General features: G+C 36.4%; 1 long non-coding RNA gene across 1 annotated transcript; it reads left to right on the top strand.

Annotated features, from left to right (window-relative positions):
• The first annotated feature begins 2,520 nt into the window (after positions 1–2,520).
• On the top strand, positions 2,521–17,898 carry LOC116530014. The gene is made up of 3 exons (XR_004259788.1): positions 2,521–2,581; positions 9,934–10,057; positions 17,490–17,898. It is a non-coding gene; the product is annotated as an uncharacterized LOC116530014 (long non-coding RNA).
• Positions 17,899–20,982: the final 3,084 nt, after the last annotated feature.

The following is a 20,982-nucleotide window of genomic DNA, read 5'->3' as shown; positions in this document are numbered from 1 at the left end:
ATGAATGTTACATTGACTGGCAAAGGTCAATAAGAACACTTCATTAGGGAGCCCAGGTGGTTGAGTTATACCAGCTTGATGGTGAAGGAGATATGAAAAGTTTAATAATGGTCATAGTTGATATTTATTGAGCATTCTCTATATGTCAGGCAATATTCTAAGTTGATTTCATGTTTTATCTCACTGACTCTTCAAAATAACCCTTTGAAATCTGTGTTATTTTCATCCCTGTTTTACAAGTTAGTGAAAAGGAAAGTAGCAAAAATTATTCGAGGCTTGTAACTGTGCTCAGGCTAGCAAATCACAAATGTGCTATGTGAGAAGGGCAAACATATTTTATGGATTCTATTACTTTCAAGACATACCTAATTTAAAAAGGTAGCCTAATTTGTCCCCATTCAAGCACTTTTTTTCTTAGTGAAACAAAATTTTGTGCTATTAGAAACTAAACTTTGTTGGTCAGTACTCGCAGAGCAGTCCCAGGGGGTTACTTTTGTTATCTTGTCTTGGCATCGTCAGTTTGTAAGCAAATTATTCTTTTCATTTTTCCTTTTCTTATCTCCCAAGGTGAGAAATTACAAATAGATTTTTAAAAATCCCCTTACAGGTATATGGTATGCAGTAGCATGTCTCAAATGTATTCAACAGTCAACTCCCTCCGTCTTTCTGGGGAGAATTTTGTGCAGTAAATGTTTTCCAAAACACACTTCGATAAATGCTACTGTGTGTTTACTATAAGCATATTTTGCCTCCTCTTTTTCTTCCAGTCACTATAGTCTGCATATTATCTTTAAAGTTTTCATAATTTTGAATCCCTGACCTCTTTTCAGATCATGGCTTCCCAACAATTGACATTACAGACAATTTCTGACTCCTCTTGGAATATTTTCCTTTCCTTTATACGTTTCCAGAATACCATTTCTTTCTGGTTTTCTTTCTGCTCCTATGTCTTCTCTTCTCAGTTTTCTTTATTAACTTGTCTTTCTCTAATTCTTAGATGTTAGTGTCCCCCAAGCTTCCATCCTTGACTCTCTTCTATCTCAATGTTATATTCCAGTTGCTTCATTAAACTGCCACACTCATTCTTAATTTGTACCTTCCCCAATATCTTTAGCAATAATGAATTACTTTTCATTTTCTCTGCCAAAGGCACTTTATTTATCCATAGTGAAACACATACCATATTGCAGATGTCTGCCTTCTAACTGGCCTCTTTGTCAAGATGTGGCCAGCTCTGTTGTAGTTAGTACTAGTTATCAGAAAAAAAGTTTACATCTCACTCATGCAAGAATCTGCTGCAAATCTAGGCAACTCTCAAGGACAACTGTCTGCTGGTCTGTTCAGTGAGTCAGAGATCTAGGCAACCTCAAATGTGAAACTCTGCCTTCTCAATACAAGGACTGTTTTCAGATTTCCGTGGCAGAAGAGAGGCAGAGTAGAAACTGAGTAGGGGCTTCTACTGCCTGAGCGTGAAGTGACACAGACGTGTGCTATTCACATTTCATTGAACAGAACTAATGATAGGGTTTTGCCTTTTGACAGTAAGATTGGAAGTTTAGTTATACATGTGCCCAGGAAAGAAAGAACTATTGTTGAAAAGCTTATCACAGGGGTTGTATCATAAATATATCCCCAGTACTTGGCACAGAGTTTAACAATAGATGTTCAATAAATGTTTCATCAATTGAATCTAATCTAGTTGAAACTTGAGTCATTTTACTGATGGAGGAACTAAAGCCCTCCAAAGAAAAGTGACTTTCCTCAAATTATTCAGATATTTGCACAGCTAGAGCAAGAATCTGGGTCTTTTTGCTTCTAGGTTCAGGGGTTCAGGGGTGCCCTCAGCTCCCCTGAGAGGATGTTTCTCCAGCTTCTTGGTCTCCTGCTGTCTCAAGAATGAGAGAGGGGACCACGGCCCAGTGCACTCGTGAGATAAATACCAGACCCCAAAAGTGTTTGCAGAAAGTGATTTATTTAGAGAGAGAAAGAGAGAAGCAGGAGAAGAAGATAGAAAGCTTCCCCACTGGGTGGAAGGGGATCCCAGAGTGGGAAAATCTAGGAGGGGAAAGAGAGCTCCCACTGTGTGGGAGGGGATTCCAGAGAACTGGAAATCTGGTGTGGGTGAAGGAGCAGGGGAATTTATCCTGAGAGAAATTCCCACCTCCTCAAGTTCCCCTGGCCAATGAAAGGAGTTCCTTTAAGCTTCCACTCGGGTGAGTGACCTTTAGCTTCTTCCTGTGCCCGCAAAATTCAAACATAAACTGTTAAATTTCCCGGATGAAGACGGATGGGAGGGGGAGAAAACATGGCGCTGGGAAGTTCTTGCCCTAGAAACGACGCCCTTTGTGGACCAAGAAAGAGAAAAATCCCTCATTTTGTTCTTTTTACTATATCAGATATTCATGGAAGTGTTTGTTCTATCAGAATTGTGTGATTTTGTTGGGTTGCCCATTATTACCATTAAGGCTATGAGTTTTGTTTGCTGGTATTTGTTAGCTTGCTTTACATTTTTGCTTACACAGTTAACAGAGATATGGCATGAGCATATATTGGAAAAATGATTCACATAACAATAGAAAAAGTAAGTGTAATTACCAGCTTCTTGGCAGGCAGCATCAATAATTCTTTTTCGGTTCCTAAATAGCCCACATAATATTGTCTCATATTGACCAATATTGTCTCATTTGCTAGATGGTGTTTAGTTGCATAGCAAATAATTTTACTGATAGAAAATTAAAGGAAGATTGAAAAAAAAAAAAAAACACAAAGTATTATCACCCATTCTTACTTCGTTTTTTTTTTTTTTTTTTTTTTGGTGAGTTGGGGTCTTGCTCTGTCACCCAGGCTGGAGTACAATAGCACGATCTCGGCTCATTGCAACATCTGCCTCCCAGGTTCAAGTGATTTCCCTGCCTCAGCCTCCTGATTAGCTGGGATTATAGGTACCCACCACCATGCCCAGCTATTTTTTTTTTTTTTTTTTTTTGTATTTTTAGTAGAGATGGAGTTTCTCCAGTTTGGCCTGGCTGGTCTTAAACTCTTGACCTCAGGTGATCCACCCACCTTGGCCTCCTTCAGTGCTGGGATTACAGGGGTGAGCCACCATGCCCACCCCCATTCTTACTTCTTATTTCCTTACTGTAGTTTTTGGAATGGTTAATTCTGTGTATTTGCTTAGCAATTTGTGGCTCTATTTTCCCATTTTACCCTTACTAACTTTTTAAGTAGTAGGTAGGGATTCTCTTAGTGCTGTCTGTGGAAATATTGCAGTCCTATGGCTACTATAATATCTTTTTTGGAAACCTTATTTATTTGCTTATTTGCTTACTACCTCAGGGTTCTCCTCAAAACTCCATTGAGGTTCTTTCTTAAGGTGTACCTCTACAGGTAATATTCCACTTGAACATATAAACTTTAATGTAATATTTCTAAAATAAACTCATGATCTTCTTCCCTGCTCTAAAGCTTCCTCAAACAAATAAACAAACTGGCAGAGACTGTTACCTGTAGCATGTGGCTAATTTCTAGTCAGAGAATATGAACAGGACTTATGGGTATTTCTTCTCTGTTTGGCCTATGTCATTTTTCTGGCCAACAAACAAACAAATAAGCCAAATACAACAATAAAGATTAAAAAACAAAACAAAAAAAATAATAAAAAAAACCCTTCCTAGTTTCCGCTTGGCTGGAGCAGACGGTGCCAAGTTTGGAAGCCATATTGTTGAAAGTGGCAGAGTGTTTTATCAACTTGACTTCTTCAAGGACTATGGGGAAAGAGTCCTATGACTCTCCTAGACTGTTCAGAGAGCAAGAAATAAACTTATTCAATGTTGAGTCATTGTTTGAGCCTATTGTACCTCAGAATATTTTGATACAGAAACCTTAGTTTGTATATCTGTGAAATGGGAATAACAACTACCTTACTTTGAGAGCTAAATGAGATAATATAAATAAATAAAGCACTTACTTTAACGCATGACTCATAAAATGGATATGACAAATTTTAGTCTATTCCCTTCCTTCCTTCTTCATATAGATATGATAAAATACAATCCTTTTAATTCCATTCAGAAACTTCTGAATCCACGACTCCTCTTTCTTGACAGAGAGATAGTGGTTATGAGATTGAAACTCTGTAAATTTCCCATTGCCAAATCTACACATAGACACAGATCTAAATCCACATTCTTTTCCCTTTCTCCTGTTCCAGTACTATTCTTTCTGCTGTTTCATATTAGCCAGTATTTATTTAAGTGATTAGCACATGCCAGGTAACATGCAAAGCTCTGCATGGATTATACAATTAGATCTCATGATGTAGGCATTGTTTCATGTCCCCATATTTCAGATTAAATAACTGGAAGTAGAAAAATTAAGCTGTTTGCTCAAAAAGCAAGTATATTTTCAAACTCATTCTGTTTTCGCCTTTTACCTGCATCTAAACATGCACATATCCCTACAACCTTGAGAAAAACCATTCTGTGAAACTTGGCTTCCTTCTTCATTATCTTCATTTTCTGTCTCAACTTCCTTGCCCTCACTCTTCAACCCTTTACCCTCACCACTCCAATGAAATGTCTTTATTTTCTAGTAACATATCTAGTGGAGCCCTCCTGGTTTTGATTATCATTCAGCCTTTCTGAAATATTTACTTCTGTTGACCACTCTCTCTCCCCCAAAACACTAGAGGAGAGTTCTTTACACACCACTCTACTTTTCTACCCGCTCTTCCTCAGTCTAACTCAGGGGACTCTTTCTTCTAATGGCTCCTTGAATGCTAGTGTTCTTCAGGGTTTTATCCCTAAACTTTTCTTTCTTTTTTTAGATTAAATATTCTGCTTACAATATCATTTACCCCTATAGTTTCAATTGTGATATATGCTACTCATTCCTAGTTTTAAAAAATCTCATCTACACATCTCTTTTGAATTCCATATTCATTTCATCAATTTCAAGTTGAGATTCTAAATTTAGATTCCATTAAAGCACCTCAAATTGAGCATATCTAAAACTGAACTTACAATCTCTCTCTTTCTCTAAAATCTTTCCTTCTAACATTTCTCCCTCTGAACTCTGTCTCAGGAATTTGTCTATTTGTCCAAATTGGAAATTGCACATCATCTTGGGATCTGCTTCTTCATTCATCCCCTAAACAAAGTCAAGTTCTAAGTCTTGTCAATTAATGTGAAATCTTATTTCCTAAATATGCCTCCTAAATGTATGTGATAGGCATTTGTTTTTCAATCATCATTTACTACCAATTGCCATTATCCATGCCTTCTGTGCATCAGAAGCTGATGCAACATTATTTTCCATTCTCAGAAAACAGCATGCCCTTTCATGCTTTGAGAAGTGACATGTCTCTTTCTTCCTTTTCTAGTTGGAAAACTCTTTTTGATAGTCAGCTATGTTACTATTACCAGTGTGAATCTTGGGAAGTGTTTCCTGAGGTCAAGCTGGCTGCTCACCTACTTTCCCTCCTATGCTGCTGTAGAGCTCTGCACCTGCCTCCTTTCTAATATTTATAAAGAGCTTCTAAATCTTTGCCTATTCATTTCTCCTTCTAGACTGTGAGAGCCTTGAGAAAGGAAAGCCTGTTTTTATGGCAGTGAATTGGATCCTTCCCAATTTGAAAATATATCTGCTAAAGGACCAGGACACCAAATGGTCATTTGCCAAATGATCAGATTCACCAGATTTACCAAATTTCTCAATTCATCCCAAATAGTTGTAATAGTTAAAATGATTAGGATGTTTAAATTTGGTCCCCAATGATGAAATATGATTTTCTGGATATTAACTTTTTAAGGTTAAAACGTGAGAAGCTGGCAAAAAAAATCTACAAATGCTAAAGAATCAGTATTGATTTTTAAAATTTCTCAAAGGAAAAGCTGTTTTTCAGCTTTTTTTTTTTTTTTTTGGAGGGGGTTATTTTATATGTAATGGGACTGCTTGTCTACCTCAGATATCGTTTCAGTTATCTCTGAATGTCATTTTCTATTTTGGTAAACCTTATGCATTTTCCTTATTCTTCTGCCATTTCCTCAAATGGTATACCAGCTTTCCTTTTATATCTCTAGTATTTATAGTTTAAGATTAAATTAAACATTAATTAGGAGATTGAACTTTAAATTTAAATTCACAGGCACTAAAATAAATCAGAATTTTAAGTTAAGGTTTAATGAAAGAAAAATTTTAAATTAAATAAAATTTAGAATTAAAATTTAAATTCATTCAAAAGAATCAGAATTAGTTTAAACCATTACATTTCACATGAAACTAAAAGTATGATTTCTATCAAGAAACAATTAAGGTATCTTGACTTGGTTGGTAGTAATTTGCAAAATGACTCTCTATGAAAGCACACACACACCAAAATAACCACAATGGACCAAATGAAGAAGATGAAAAAACTGGATAAAACATAAATAGATTAAAAATACTATAAATAAAAACAGACGAATGCTAAAAGGTTGGCTCAGTACAAAATTATATTTTAAAAGGAATAAAAATCAGTATAAATGAGTAATTTCTACATGACATTTAATTTTACCTATGACAATGTTTTACATTGTCATCAAATCAATATATTTCTCTTAAAATTTATAAAATTATTTTTATTAAATCACTATGTTTGATGGGTTGATTTTCAGGGAATAAGCCATGTGGTGAATTGATTTTTAGTGATATTTCCTTGCTCATTTGCCACCAGCAAATTTCCGAAACTCCCAACTTCTCTAATTTCCGTAACTTCTGTGAAATTGAAGTTTTTCTTCCCCTTTAGATTCTCAGCAGTGTTAAGTGATGGCCGTTTATTCTTTTATAATTGAGGTTTCTTAAGCTTTTCTGGCTGGACGTTTTTCTTTCCCCCTAGACCTGGCCCATGTCTCCATGGGCATAGCCTACATCTGCTCTCAGAGGTCTCAGAAACTCTTCAAATTCAGTGTTTCCAAGACTGAATGTAGGCATATTCTTCTCTTCTATTCCCCGCCATCCCAACTCTCCAAACTTGTTCTTTAGAATTCTCTCTCTCTCTCTTTTTTTCTTGAGACAGAGTGTTGTTCTGTTGCCCAGGTTGGAGTACATTGGTGAGATCTCGGCTCATTGCAACCTCCACCTCCAGGTTCAAGCTATTCTCCTCCCTCAGCCTCCCAAGTAGCTGGGACTACAGGTGTGTGCCACCACACCTGGCTGATTTTTGTACTTTTAGTGAAGATGGGGGTTTCACCATATTGGCCAGGCTGGTCTCAAACTCCTGATCTCAAATGATCCACCCACTTCAGCCTCCCAAAGTGCTGGGATTACAGACGTGAGCCATGAAATTCTCTTTTTCTCTATTTTAGGATATGGTCACCATCCATCCAGTAGCATAAACCAGAAACAAGGAACGAACCTGTCACTGCTTATTCTAGACATTTTTAAAATGCCCGTTCATTTCAATTACCCTGGTTCTAGTCCAAGCTACCATTATTTTTTGTTGAAACCCCATAATAGTCTATTGTGTACATTATAGAATTGTGAGCATTATTTTTTTAAACTTAAAAGCTTAGAACAAAGGCTTGCACCTCGTAAGCATTCACTACATGTATGAATGGACACTGTATTAGTCCGTTTTCATACTGCTGTTAAAGACATACCTAAGATTGGGAAATTTACAAAGAAAAGAAGTTTAATGGAGAGCTCACAGTTCAACGTGGTTGGGGAAGCCTCACAATTATGGCAGAGGCAAGTAGGAGCATGTCACATCTTACATGGATGGCAGCCATCCATACCACTTCCTTGTGATTTGCTTTCATACCTTCTAGCGTGTCCCTCCTCTTGCCCATCTCAGCACCCTGAGACTCTTTTTCCCTCTTGTTCTTCTTTCTTTGTTAAAAATAGACTTTTTTTTTTTTTAGAGCAGCTTTTGGTTCACAGAAAAATTGAGCAGAAAGTACAGGCAATTCCCATATACTCTAGCCTCATATATTCACAGCCTCTTTCACTCTTTCCTTTGTTTTAGCCTCCCATGCTAGATCTATTTTTTTATTATTAGATATAATAAATATGTTAATATTCATACAATATTATTAATATACTAAATATATGTAAGGCAACTGTATTTTCTTCCTTCACATATTACTTTGAGATTAAAATTTTTTATTGTGATTATCTATAGTGTGTCTTCTTTTCCTCATGAAGCATAGAGTTCATGAGGGCAAGGACTGTACTGACTATTTTTCTCTGAGCTCTAATCAAGTGCCCATCATGTAGAAGGTCTTCAATATATATTCATCATTGTGGTTGAATGACATATGTAATATAATTCTACATAAAGTAAAAATTAACCATAATTTTGTTATTTGTTTCTGTCTCAGACTAATTTAGCATTTCAAATTTATAACTATTCTGGTCCAATAGCTCTTAAAATTTAACCACAGATATTATATTAAGTATACTCACACCAATGGAAGTATTTATTCTGTTACATGTTAAATATAATAATTTACTTCTATTTTTACATTTTCTTATGTCTGTTTTCAAACCTGAAGTGTTGGATTTCCTTCTGCAAAAATTTGCTTACCTTACTTGAGAGGCACATACCACCACAAGGGGGCAGAGATAGACAAATATTCAGTCCTTTCGACTGCATTCTCTATCCTGAGAATATTCTTTGACAGAATAAATTTGAGCCATTATTTTTTCCACTAGTTTCTTTTTTCATTTGCCATTCAATTTAAAATCAAAAAGTACTATTATGCTCTTTATACGGTGTATGCCTTTTCAAAGATGAACAGACCTCCACTATATAAATTGTAGGCATTATATAACTTATCTCTTTAGTACATTAAGTAATTTTACAGTTATAAGAATGATATGCTAGACATTGCAGTAAATTGTTCACTGGTAATTTCATAGCTAGTTTCTACTGTCTTATCTTTAGCCTACACCCACATACACACACACATACATAGATATGCTGGTGAGGGCAAAGGAGATTTTCTTTTTTTTTTTTCATAATCATTCAGGGAATAGTTAGGTATTTATGTCACTGAAACTATAAATTAAACATTTGAAAAGAACAGACTTTTAGAGTATAGTTTTATTATTCTATCTTTTATGCACTAAATATATATTCATCTTTACTTGGAGTAAGAAAAACACATGCTGAGCTATATGTGTCTATCTTAACATAGTTCTCATAAACAGCTTGGGTAAGACTTTATGTCAGCAATCTAATTACATAACTGACCTTGTTTTATTGGTTATTCTAAAATTTACTTCTCTGTAAATGTATAGCCCATCCAATTTAGAGTTGAATTTTAAGGACATTAACTTTAATGATAATGAGATAATTTACGTGTGAACAGATGCCTTGGTTAGAAGGAAGTTTAGAGGAGAAAGAGAGCTTTTTATTATAGAAAAACCAATAGCAGAAAGAATGTGATTTTGATTCAGATTAGGAATCACCAAAGATTGGTAACAACACAAGTAGTTCACAGACAAGTCATCTAAACTTGATGCTGAGCATTCAAGGTCATCCATAGACTGGGTCCACACATCCTTGCTGGTCCTTTTATCTTATCTCCACCCACCCTGAATTCTATCCACCTGGACCACTTGCCTTACTGGTAACAAGTCACACTTTTCCGTGCTTCTATGTCTTGGCCCTTGCCTGCTTTCCTAATCTGGAATAACACCTCTCCACATCCCCCTTGAGTTTTCCCCCAGGTAATGTAAATTACTGAGCATATCTGTCGTATTCTAATTTCTTGAGGTCGTGGAAGATAATACTAACAGACCACAATATTTTCTCCAATCTTACTAAATGTAGCCTCAGTATCCTTCTCAGTACAGCTTCTAAGAATAACTCAGATACCTATACCAATTAATTACTGATGGTTTATATGATAGTTGCCATCTTGGTGTGACTTAGCCCAAATTGGTGGCTAGTTAAGTGAGACCAGGATTGGGTGGCTTTGATGAATGTAATTTCGACTTGAACATGAAGATGCTTATAGAACAGTGTTCCTTCCTCTGAGCATGGCTATAGAAGAACAAATCAGTTAGTCTGAAGGTAAGAATATAAAGCAACTTAAAATGTTATATGATTTTATTTATCTAAGTCAAACTGAATTATTATATCCATCCATAAGCACCATAGAAGGGTCATGTTTATTTTGTTTATCACCATATCCCCAGCATTTAGCCAAGGGTGTGATATATATCAGGTACTCAATAATATTTGCTGGTTGAATGAACTAATAGTGACTAATGGCCAATATTGTATTTCATGCCACACCATTTTCTCCTTTAAATGAGGTAGATTTGCACTCTAAGCTGGTCACTGCTCTGGAGAAAGTGTTCCCAGAGAAGCGAAAGGGAAAGGTTTTTGAAGGTCAATACATAACCTTTTTGAAGGTAGCAACAGAAAGATACCAGCAGTAAAAGTTGGGAAACCCCTGTGAGTGCTTTATCTATTCTGCTTCATTTCTAAGTATCAAAGAATCATATAATTTAAGGAGTTTGGAACAAAGAGAGATTTATCCTGAGTCAATATGGATTCTATTAAATGGGATCTAAAGTATTTAGGCATCAGCACTGTTCTGAAACCCAATCTTTGGGAAGGTTTAGTTCACTCTTAAATTTTTGAGGGGAAATATTTGAAAATCTTCCAAGAACATTTAATGTGATTTACATTTCTAAAGGTCGGTTAAGTCCCACATTAATTCCTCTTATACACTGGTTTCCTAAACTGAGAATAGAAAACTGAAAACTTATTATTCATATGACCGCAGGAAAGATGAGCAACTTTAGGTTTAAAAACTTGAGTTGTAGAAGTCAATGGCCTCTGGACCATCTGTCTCATTTTAAAAAATGTAGCTTTTATTTTAGATACAGGGGGTACATGTGCAGGTCCGTTATGTGTGTATATTGCACTCAAGTCATGAGCATGGTACCCAATAGGTAGTTTTTCAATCTATGACAACCTCTGTCCCTCCCCTCTTTAGTAGTCCATAGTTTGTTATTCCCTTGTTTATGTCTATGTGTGCTCAATGCTTTGTTCCCACGTGTAAGTGAGAACATGTAGTATTTGGTTTTCTGTTCCTGCATTAGTTCATTTAGGTTTTGGCTTCCAGCTCCATCCATGGTGCTGCAAAGGACATGATTTCATTCCTTTTTATGGCTGTATAGTATTCCATGATGTATAATGTACATTTTCTTCATCCAATCCACCACTGTGGGACACCTAGGTTGATCCTATGTCTTTGTTATAGTGAACAGTGCATTGATGAACATGTGAATGTATATGTCTTTTTGGCATGATGATCTATTTTCCTTTGGGTATACCTCAGTAATGAGATTGCTGGGTTTAATGGTAACTCTGTTTTAACAGCTACCATAAGCTCTTTGAGAAATATCTAAACTGCTTTCCACAATGGCTGAAATAATCTACAATTCAACCAGTAGTATAAACATTCCTTTTTCTCCACAAACTCACTAGCATCTGTTGTTTTTTGACTTTTTGATAATAGACATTTTGACTGGTATGAGATGGTAGCTCATTGTGGTTTTGATTTACACTTCTCTGATGATTAGTGATAATAAGCATTTTTTTCACATGTTTGTTGGCCACTTGTATGTCTTCTATTGAGAAGTGTCTGTATATGTCCTTCATCCTTTTTTTAAAAAATGGTGTTATTTGATATTTTCTTAAGTTCCTTATAGATTATGGATTTTAGACTGTTGTTGGATGCATACTTTGCATATATTTTCTCCCATTCTGTAGGTTGTCTGTTTTTGCTATTGACAGTTTATTTTGCTGTTCAGAATCTCTTAACTGGATTTCACCTGTAATTTTTTGTTTTTATTGCAATTGCTTTTGGTAACTTAGCCAAAAATTATTTGCCAAGACTGATGCTCAGAAGGGTATTTCCTAGGTTTTCTTTTAGGATTTTTATAGTTTGATGTCTTACATTTAAATCTTTAATCCATCTGTAGTTAATTTTTATATATAGTAAAAGGTGAAGGTCAAATTTCATTCTTCTACATGTGGCTAACCAGTTATTTCATCACTATTTATTGAATAAGGAGGACTTTTCCCATTGCTTGTTTTTGTTTGCCTCATTAAAGGTCAGATGGCTGTAAACGTATGGCTTTGTTTCTAAGTTTTCTATTCTGTTCCATTGGTTTAAGTGTCTATTTTTGTACCAATGCTGTTCTAGGTTATTTTATCATTTTAGTATTGTTTGAAGTCAAGCAGTGTGATGCCTCTGGCTTTGTACATTTTGCTTAGGATTGCTTTGGCTATTGAGGCTTTTATTTGGTTCCATATGGATTTAGAATAGCTTTTTCTAATTCTATTAAAAATGATATTGGTAATTTGATAAGAATAGTGTTGAATCTGCAAATCTCTCTCCAGTGTTGTTTTGTGCGATATTACCATTTTAATGACATTGATATTTTTAATCCATGAGCATGACATGTTTTTCCATTTATTCGTATCATCTGATTTCTATCAGCAGTGGTTTGTAGTTCTCCTTATGGAGAACTTTCACCTCCTTGGTTGGCTGTATTCCTAGGTATTTCATTTTCTTTGTGGTTACTGTAAATGTGATCATGTTTTTGATTTGACTTACAATCTGGACATTACTGGTGTATGGATATGCTAGGTGAATTTTGTGCTCTGAAATTGTACTAAAATCATTTACCAGTTCTAGTATATTTTTGGCAGAATCTTTAGGGTTTTCTAGATATAGAATCATACCATCAATGAAGAGAGATAGTTGACTTTTTCTTTTTCCAGTGAATGCTGTTTATTTCTTTCTCTTGCCTGATTACTCTGGCTAGAGCTTCCTGTCTCATTTGTTGATGCATTAAGGGAAAAGTAACTAAATGCTTCAGAGCAAAGTAATAGCATATATTAGCAAATTCCTTAGATTTGTCTTTTCTAGAGCTGTCCAAACAGAACTTTTGCCGTGATGACAATGTTCTGTATTTATTTTATCCTATATAATAGCCACTGGCTACACATGGCCACTGGGCACTTGAAAATGTGGCTAGTACAATGGAGGAACTGAATTTCTATATGTTATTTAAAATAAGCAGTTACAATTTATATTTAAATGGCCACATGTGCCTACTGGCTACTGTATTAGAGTGCAGGTCGAAAGGAATATATGCTTAATTAAAAAGCAGTTTTTAAATTAAAATTTAAAAAAATTAAAATTATAATTTTTGAGATGAGCTGTTGATAATGTCAACAAATTAGATATCAGGCTGAAAGCAGAAGAAGAAAGTCGAGTTGTAGTATGGGAATTTTAAAAGGCAGCAAGCTTAGCACTTACCATGTGTTAGACCCTGTGCTAGACCCATTCACATTTATCATCTCAGCAAATGCTCATAAAAACTCTGCAAGTAAATATTTATCTCCACTTTGTAAGCAAGAAGTCAGATATTACAATTTCCTCTGTGAAAACAAGATTAGAACATATACCCATCTGGTTTAAAAAGCCATACTGTACATTTTGAGTGGGCAAAAGAAAAATATCCAGGTACAATTATGAATGTGCATCTTAGGAGGTGAGGTCAGGCCTGGAGTGAGTGTCACATCCAAATATTGCTCAGAAATTTCTTTAATTCTTCATTGCTGAGGCTAGGCTTGGTTTCTGATGATGTAATTAATAGTCCTGAAGCTAAAGATGGGATCATGTGGTCCAAGTTGGGTAGAAGAAGGTGAGTTTGGAGACCAGCCAACGAAAGAGAGCACTGATGTTCTGGGTGACCATCACTCTCACAGACATTGCCTCCCAGGCACCTGAGCAACAATTGCTGGCCTTGCTGTTTCCATTAGAGGGGCTGACTTATGACAGCATTCTCAGCTATAATTTTATGCTTGGATACTTTGATGTTATTTTTCTCTCCAATAATGCTCTGTGACCTGATTTTCCCCTCATTTGTCAGATAGCTTATGTGATGTGGCATTCACTTGGTAATTGCAATTCAGGGGCATTTCCCTGCAGTAATGTGAAGAGAAACAGCTTCTGTAACACCAGAAAGCATGCTTCCTTATCATAAGGTGAATGGAGATACGCTGCCACGTGTTGACTGTGTCATTAGATCTAATGCTAATACATGCATATGTCTTGCTGAGTCTTTCAATAACCTGTATTTGATATCCTTAGAATAAAAAGATATCAGCATTTTTCCTGGCTGGTCATTGGAGTTCATGCTACAAACGAATGATACTTCGCTAGCTCAACTATTAAGTGAAGGAGTCTGCTTACTGAAGGCTGAATATCTTGGCTTAAGAACTTGGCTCTCCCAATGATTGAAATGAATTAGATACGAATGATGGCCTGGGTATCTATATTGGGTTAGCCTTGTGTCTTGCTATCCTGGGATTCTTTTAGAACTAGGAATATAATACCAGAATTCTTTGATAAAGATTCAAATTCTGAGACAAAGCAATCTGATTCAGCTAGTTTAGGACTGGGGATAAGGCTCATTTAAAATGGGGCATGAGTGGTCAGAGGTATCTGTGACAGCCAAGTATGAGTCTGTTGCAAGATGGGGAAACTTTTAACAGATGAACAGTCCATGGAAGTGGTGGTCTAGGAGGCAGCATGCTAGCCAGAAATCCATTTCTGGAATGAAACGGATTTCTGAAGTGAAGATAAAATGATGCTTCAATCTTCAGGGCCAAAGCAGGAGGGGAGCTGGAGAAGGAATACAGAATCAGAAACAAGATTGTTACAAGGTGGTTAGGGGGCAAATTGCTTGAATTGCAGGCTGCTTACATTTGAGCAAATGTGCTTCCTGGAGCTGGGGGCTTGCTCTTTAAAAAAGACAGTTCTGTAGGACAGGTAACTTGCCAAAGTCCAGATTGACTTCAGTGCTGGGAGATATAGATACATTTTGCAAAATCCAAATGTCCAAGCTGAAAAAGAGCCCGGTTCCCAGGAAATGATTTTTCTTTATTTGATATTCTCAAGTATCAACCATGTATTAGACAATATGTAGCTTTAGAGAGTTGCATGAAATTTCTGTGAGTACAGCAAAATTGCTGGGTGTCTCCAAAAATAAGAAGAAATCTAGCTGAAAATCATTTTCTCTCCCCCTCTTCCCTTTATAAAGAAGGCTAATAAATCTCTCACTTTTCAAAATGTATCTCAGCTTTGGAATGGAGAAGTGAAATGTTTTTCTATTCGAAAGGAAGGCTATCTAAACACTGTAGTGTGTGATTCTATTAAAGCCTGCTTGATTTAAACTCTGAGTGTACCTAAAACTCTCAATTCTACTTCACATGTGGCAAAAGGTCAAATACAGTCTTGCTCTACCTTCCAATCATTTACACTCCCTGTCTACCTTATAGGGGAAGACAGACTATTATTAGTCTGTGGAAAAGGCATACTGGGATTCATGTAATATAGAGAGATATTTTTCTCTTATTTTTTGCCAAGACGATGGTGGTGGTGTCTGCAGTACACAGCTGACATAGAGCTGAAGCTAGATGTGGTCCTATAATAGGCAGGACAAGAAGCAGAAAGGCTGCTCTTCTTGTCCATAAATATCAGCTCACATTTCTGTTTCTCCTTTTCTATAAAATTCTCTATACATGTATGAAGGCGTGTCAACACATGCAAATACATGTAAAATACATAATAGGGTTGTGAGTTAATTCAAATTCATTCATTCTTTCAATATACATGTATGTTGGGCACATTATATGAGCAAGTGCTGCCACATGAATTGTCTCTAGACATTCATTTGCTTATTTTTCTGTTCCTTCTTAGTTTAAGCAGATAACTTTTGTTTTTCGCTTCAAAGATGTTTGCAGAATGGAAGGTGGAAACTTTTTGAAAGCAAACTTTCTGCTATTCCAAAAGATTGTACTCACTGCAAGTGGAGAAGTGAGGACAGGAGTGTCATCTTCAGAGTCACCAAGTCAGGTTGGAGATGCCTCAGACTGGGGTGGGGGCAGAGGCTGCTGGGTCCACAAGTAGAATAGCCCTGCCCTTGGCAGCATCCTTGGGCAATGGCAAACTAGAAATGCACCCAGAGAGGCTGCTCCCAAATCATGGAGTTCCCACTCCCAGTAAACATTCCCAGACCCCAAGCATTGTACAGAGCTGACAGGGGATAGGAAAGCCCATGTGAGGATGAAAAATGGGCTTCTCTGATGTAAGCAGTGAGAACCACAAACAGGATGGACCTCGCAGTGCGTGCTTTAGGACAGAATAAGGTACACCACTCAGATTTTTCATGACACTAAGTAAATGGGAGGGTGGAGCCCAGTAATCACTGGGATTAAAACTCTCTTGAGATTGGTGGGATTTAGATTTAAACTGATTAAGCAGGGATTAGATTTAAGATAATTTTGAAAAAAAAAAAAAAGTGCCTTATTTCTTACACATCTGGATTGGTGGATTAAATTTACTTGCTATCATTATAGCAAGGAACACAAATATTAAACAAATAGCTACTATTGTGAATTGACCTATAAAGGAATAATTGTGGGTACTTTGGAAGCAGAACTGTGGAGCCTAATTAAAAATATGTTTATGAGTAGAATGGATGGGGAGGAAATTATTCTCTGAACGAATAACATTTTAGCTGTTATCTATTGGATAAATTAAAGTTAGTTAGCTTAGTTGAAATTAAAGGGTGATCCAGGCAATGAACAATGGGTGGAAATATCCAGAGGTGGCAAAGAACTTGTGTGGCCAAGACATGAGAGCAAGGGGATAAATGACTGGTCAGACAGAGGCAAAGAGGAGGCTGGGTTCAGGTCACACCAGACCTACCAGCTCACATTAGACAGTGATCATAAGTGATGGAGAAAACCATGAAAGGATTTTAAGTAAAGAGTGAAATAAAAGATTTGAGATTTCCTAAGATGAACTTTTCTTGCAGGTTAGAGAATAAATTAGGCAAGTGACAAAGAGGATTTGGAGGACCAGCTAGTAGGTCTTGTGATTATAACTGACTGAACAAGCTTGTGGCAAGAAGGATGGTGAGAAGTTTATAATGAAGAGATTTTGGACAATTGTATCAATAGACCCCAGTGATTAATGTTGTGGTGAGGGGTGTGAGATAGAGGGGGAAAAGTGAGGATGCTTTATAAACTGCCAACATAAGCAATTAAAATAGAGGAGGTAAAATTATGGATTAAGAAACACTAGTTGAAGAACACATTTTGGGTTTGCTTTTGAACACAATGAATTTGATCTGCTTGGGAGATATTTAAGCTTTTACATGCATGTTGTAAGATATATACTATTGAACATAATAATAATTAATTTTTATACTAAAGGTACTTATAATGAATACTGTTATAATAATAATTTAAAGGTAGATGGTTTTATTTAATTAGATGTATGAAAAAGACATTTTAAAAAGGAATTAGAATGGACATGAACTGGTATTTTTGATAAAGTTAACAACTTTGACCAAGAAACTAACCAAAGGTAAATGATGACAAAAATAAAATTTCTTCTCATTTCCAGATGAAAACAAGAAGCTGATGGAAGACACATTCTGAACTGGCTAACACAACACTCTGAAACTGGAGGATATCAACTGATAAGGTATTAAGTTCTTCCTCAGTTTTAAATACACTGGGCTCATAAATTATTAACATAAACAATGGATGCCTCATCAAATTACCAGGAAGATAGCTAGATGTGTACCCCTCTACAAGTGCCGACCCCTCCAAGCACATCTTTCACCTGGAACTGTGAACTGAATAGATAAATGTGTTGGTTAAAAAGGTCTTTACATCTTTGAATTGTAATGATCATGATTAGTTGCTGAGCTTGCCACCTCCCTGCCCTCTACCTTCCAAGAGTTATCATTACAAAGATAGCCATTTGGCTTCTGGCATAAGCTTTATCATAAAGCTTGACCCAGATTGAAGGATCCAGACGATTTCTTGTTTTCTTTTTTTTTTTTTTTTCTTAGTTTTTTGTTTGTTTTGTTTTATTTTGTTTTCTGTTTTCTTTCTTTCCTTCTTTCTTTCTTTCTTTTTCTTTCTTTCTTTCTTTTCCTTTCCTTTTTTTTTTTTTTTGATCCAGGCAATTTCTAACCAGACTTTTATTTTCTTCATTCATAGGATCATGGTAAAGGCTTAGTATTTATCAAACCATAGCTTTTCCCCAAAGGAAAGGGAAATGGGAATAGACTAGCTGCTTCAGTAAGCGAAATAGGTGGATAACAAATAAGAGATTAATGGTAGTTTATCAGCGTCTCTTTGCTAAAACTCCTTGTCAAAAGGCTAAGGAAAGACATTGAGAGAAGGCAGGTGTGGGTGCTTTGAGAGTCTATTAGATCTGTGTTCTTGAAGCATCTTAATGATGCTTTTCTTAATGATGCTTATCTTTCTCTACCTTCTAGTATAATTAAAAGGCAAGTTTTCTTCTTGTGAGGCAGTAAGTATAAACTTCAAATAGCAGATGGAAAATAGTTAAAGGGCTTCCATGTGCCTACCCCAGCCAGCAGCATTTTGTCATGATTGATTGCAAGGCTGGTTGCAACAGCTGGGAGGCATTTGGCCAGGAGGACCTTTTGAAATGGAAACAAGAAAAGACTATAGAGAAGGGAGCCTATTGTTCCCAGCAGCATGGTCTTCTTTGTGGCCTTGTTCCTGGCAACTCTTCTTTCCAATATAACACCAGTGGAGCAAAAGGCCTCAAATTGGGCGTAATGGGTAGTAAAGTTCAGTCACAGGGCAGTTCAGATCTGCCAGACTGCGAATGTGTAATGGGCTTTGTGATCCAAGAAGTGATGGAGAGACTAGACTGCTTCATAATTATTGTCAGGGATGCTCTGGAAGAACAATGTGCTGGTCACAATGGGAGCCATAAGGTTAGATCACTTGCCTGGGTTTAACTATTCAATGGGTGATTGTGAGGATGGACTGAGACAATACGTTCAGGATGGTTGGGTCACTGTAAATACTCAATAAGTGTAAGCTGTTACCATGGTAAGTCAGGCTGGTTAACAGGGCCAGAGAGGAGATATGACTGATAAGATAATTTAAACTAGCTATCTATAGGACAGTAATCACATTTGTTACACTCAGGCACTTTGCTAGGCATTTTACGTATCCCCCTTCACTCTCATATCAAGTATATGCAGCATTATCAACATCTCCTCATGATGGAGGGAGAAATTACAGACTCAGGGAAGCTAAAACCATTTTCTCAAGGACACACAGCTTGTCAATGCTGGAGCCAGATTTAGAAGTTTGTCTGATTATGTGCTTCTTCCAAGGGCTAGTTTTTTACAGTACGAAGAGATCCGTGTTAGAGAGAAATGGGTTACAAGGAGAAAGGTAGAACTTTGGAACATAAGGAGAGAGAAATATAAAAATATCAGTGCAGGGTCCCGTCTTTGGTGCTCCCAGGACACTGTGTGTGAGCTTCCGTGGCCTATTCCATACCGTGTTATACTTATGGATTTATTTGGGTGGACTTTCTAGACTGTACACATCTGAAGAGTAGGGAGATAACTTTCTTTCCCCAGTGCCTTGTACAGTACCTGACACTTAGTAGGTACACATATATGTTAAATGAGCTAATTTATTAAACCAAGCCCAGAATTGTATGGTATAGCATGCAAACAAAAGACAAGATGAATTAATGGCATTGCAGCAGAGATTTCTGTACAGCAAAGCAGTCTGTATTATAAAGAAATCAGTTTGGGTCAACCAGTTAAACAGAGTGATATACACAGTAACTTGAATGCAGATTCATTTGTGCTCATCTTTGAATTCCATGAATTCTCAGAAAAATGCCTTTCACATTGTAGATAATTACAATTTAAAAAATTGATTTCTAAAACTAAGATGACAGTTTAAATTAATGTATGATATTTGTATCTTGGTAGGAATTAATATTTCCATAGTTGTTGAAATTTAATGTCTTTAAATCTTGATATATGAAATGTATATGCTATTTGTCATTTCAAGGTTCAAGTTCATCTCAAAATCAAATCTAGGCTCTGGATAAAAAGGGAAAAATGGAAAAAAATTCTAAGCCAAATGTTTAGATATTGGAGGAATATTTTGCATGATATAGAAACAGCTTAAAGTATAATATTTGATTTTTAAACCACAAACTCAGTGCTACTATGAACATTACATCTACCTTTGCAAATGGGCAAAACCAGCTACCCAGCATTCCTCTGATAACCTCGGTTAGTTTAGATTTGCAAATACAAATTGAAACAAGACAGAAAGCCCTTGGGATTCTCGGAAGTGGTATTGATAATACTAAGACTCTGGTACTTTTACTGTGCTGGCAAAAAATACTAATAGGGTCAAGCAACTGAGAACTCAATGAGATGAAAACAACCAGGAGTGGGAAGGAGCAGACTGGGGTGAGGGTAGCTGGGAAGTTAGTATCAACTTCCATCTAATTTAGGATTTGGATTAAAAAGCAAAGAAGCTCAAACCTGCTTAAATCATGCTGCCATCTGTTGTTCTGATGTGGCATTTGGAAGAGTAAAAACACATGCTGGAAAATTACCAAGACAAAGAGAAAGTCTGGAATCTCAGTACAGGATTTTCCTTTGTGGCTAAAAGGCTGAGCTGCTTTAGAAACATTTGGATTTCTTTTCTGCCTCATCTGTGCTGCAAGGCATCTCTTTTTAAGCATAGATTTTGCATTCTATATCAGAAGGAACCTCTGTGGATTAATCAGACATCATTTTCCAGGCTTGTCCAGAAGTTACATCATTAAGGAATATAAATACTCGTAGTCATTGATTATCTAACAAGGAAAATTTAAAAAGTCTTGTTTAAGTGGCATATTATTTAATGAGCTGTCAAGTGTTCTCTTTAGCCCCAGTTTCCATGGAAATTATTTAATTCCAAGAAATAGTTCAAAGCATTGAGGGAGATTGCATGTTTTCAGAGCACCTAAGCAGAGAAGCAAAGCAAGAAGGATCTGCATCTTTGAATAGAACATTTTTTTGTGTAGCATGTAGCACATCTGCATT

The sequence above is a fragment of the Sapajus apella genome, unplaced genomic scaffold (genome assembly GCF_009761245.1).
Source record: "Sapajus apella isolate SASKATOON/1434 unplaced genomic scaffold, GSC_monkey_1.0 scaffold64, whole genome shotgun sequence".
Lineage (NCBI taxonomy): Eukaryota > Metazoa > Chordata > Mammalia > Primates > Cebidae > Sapajus > Sapajus apella.
Note: the sequence above shows the minus strand (reverse complement) of the source record. Positions and strands in the feature narration are given on the sequence as shown.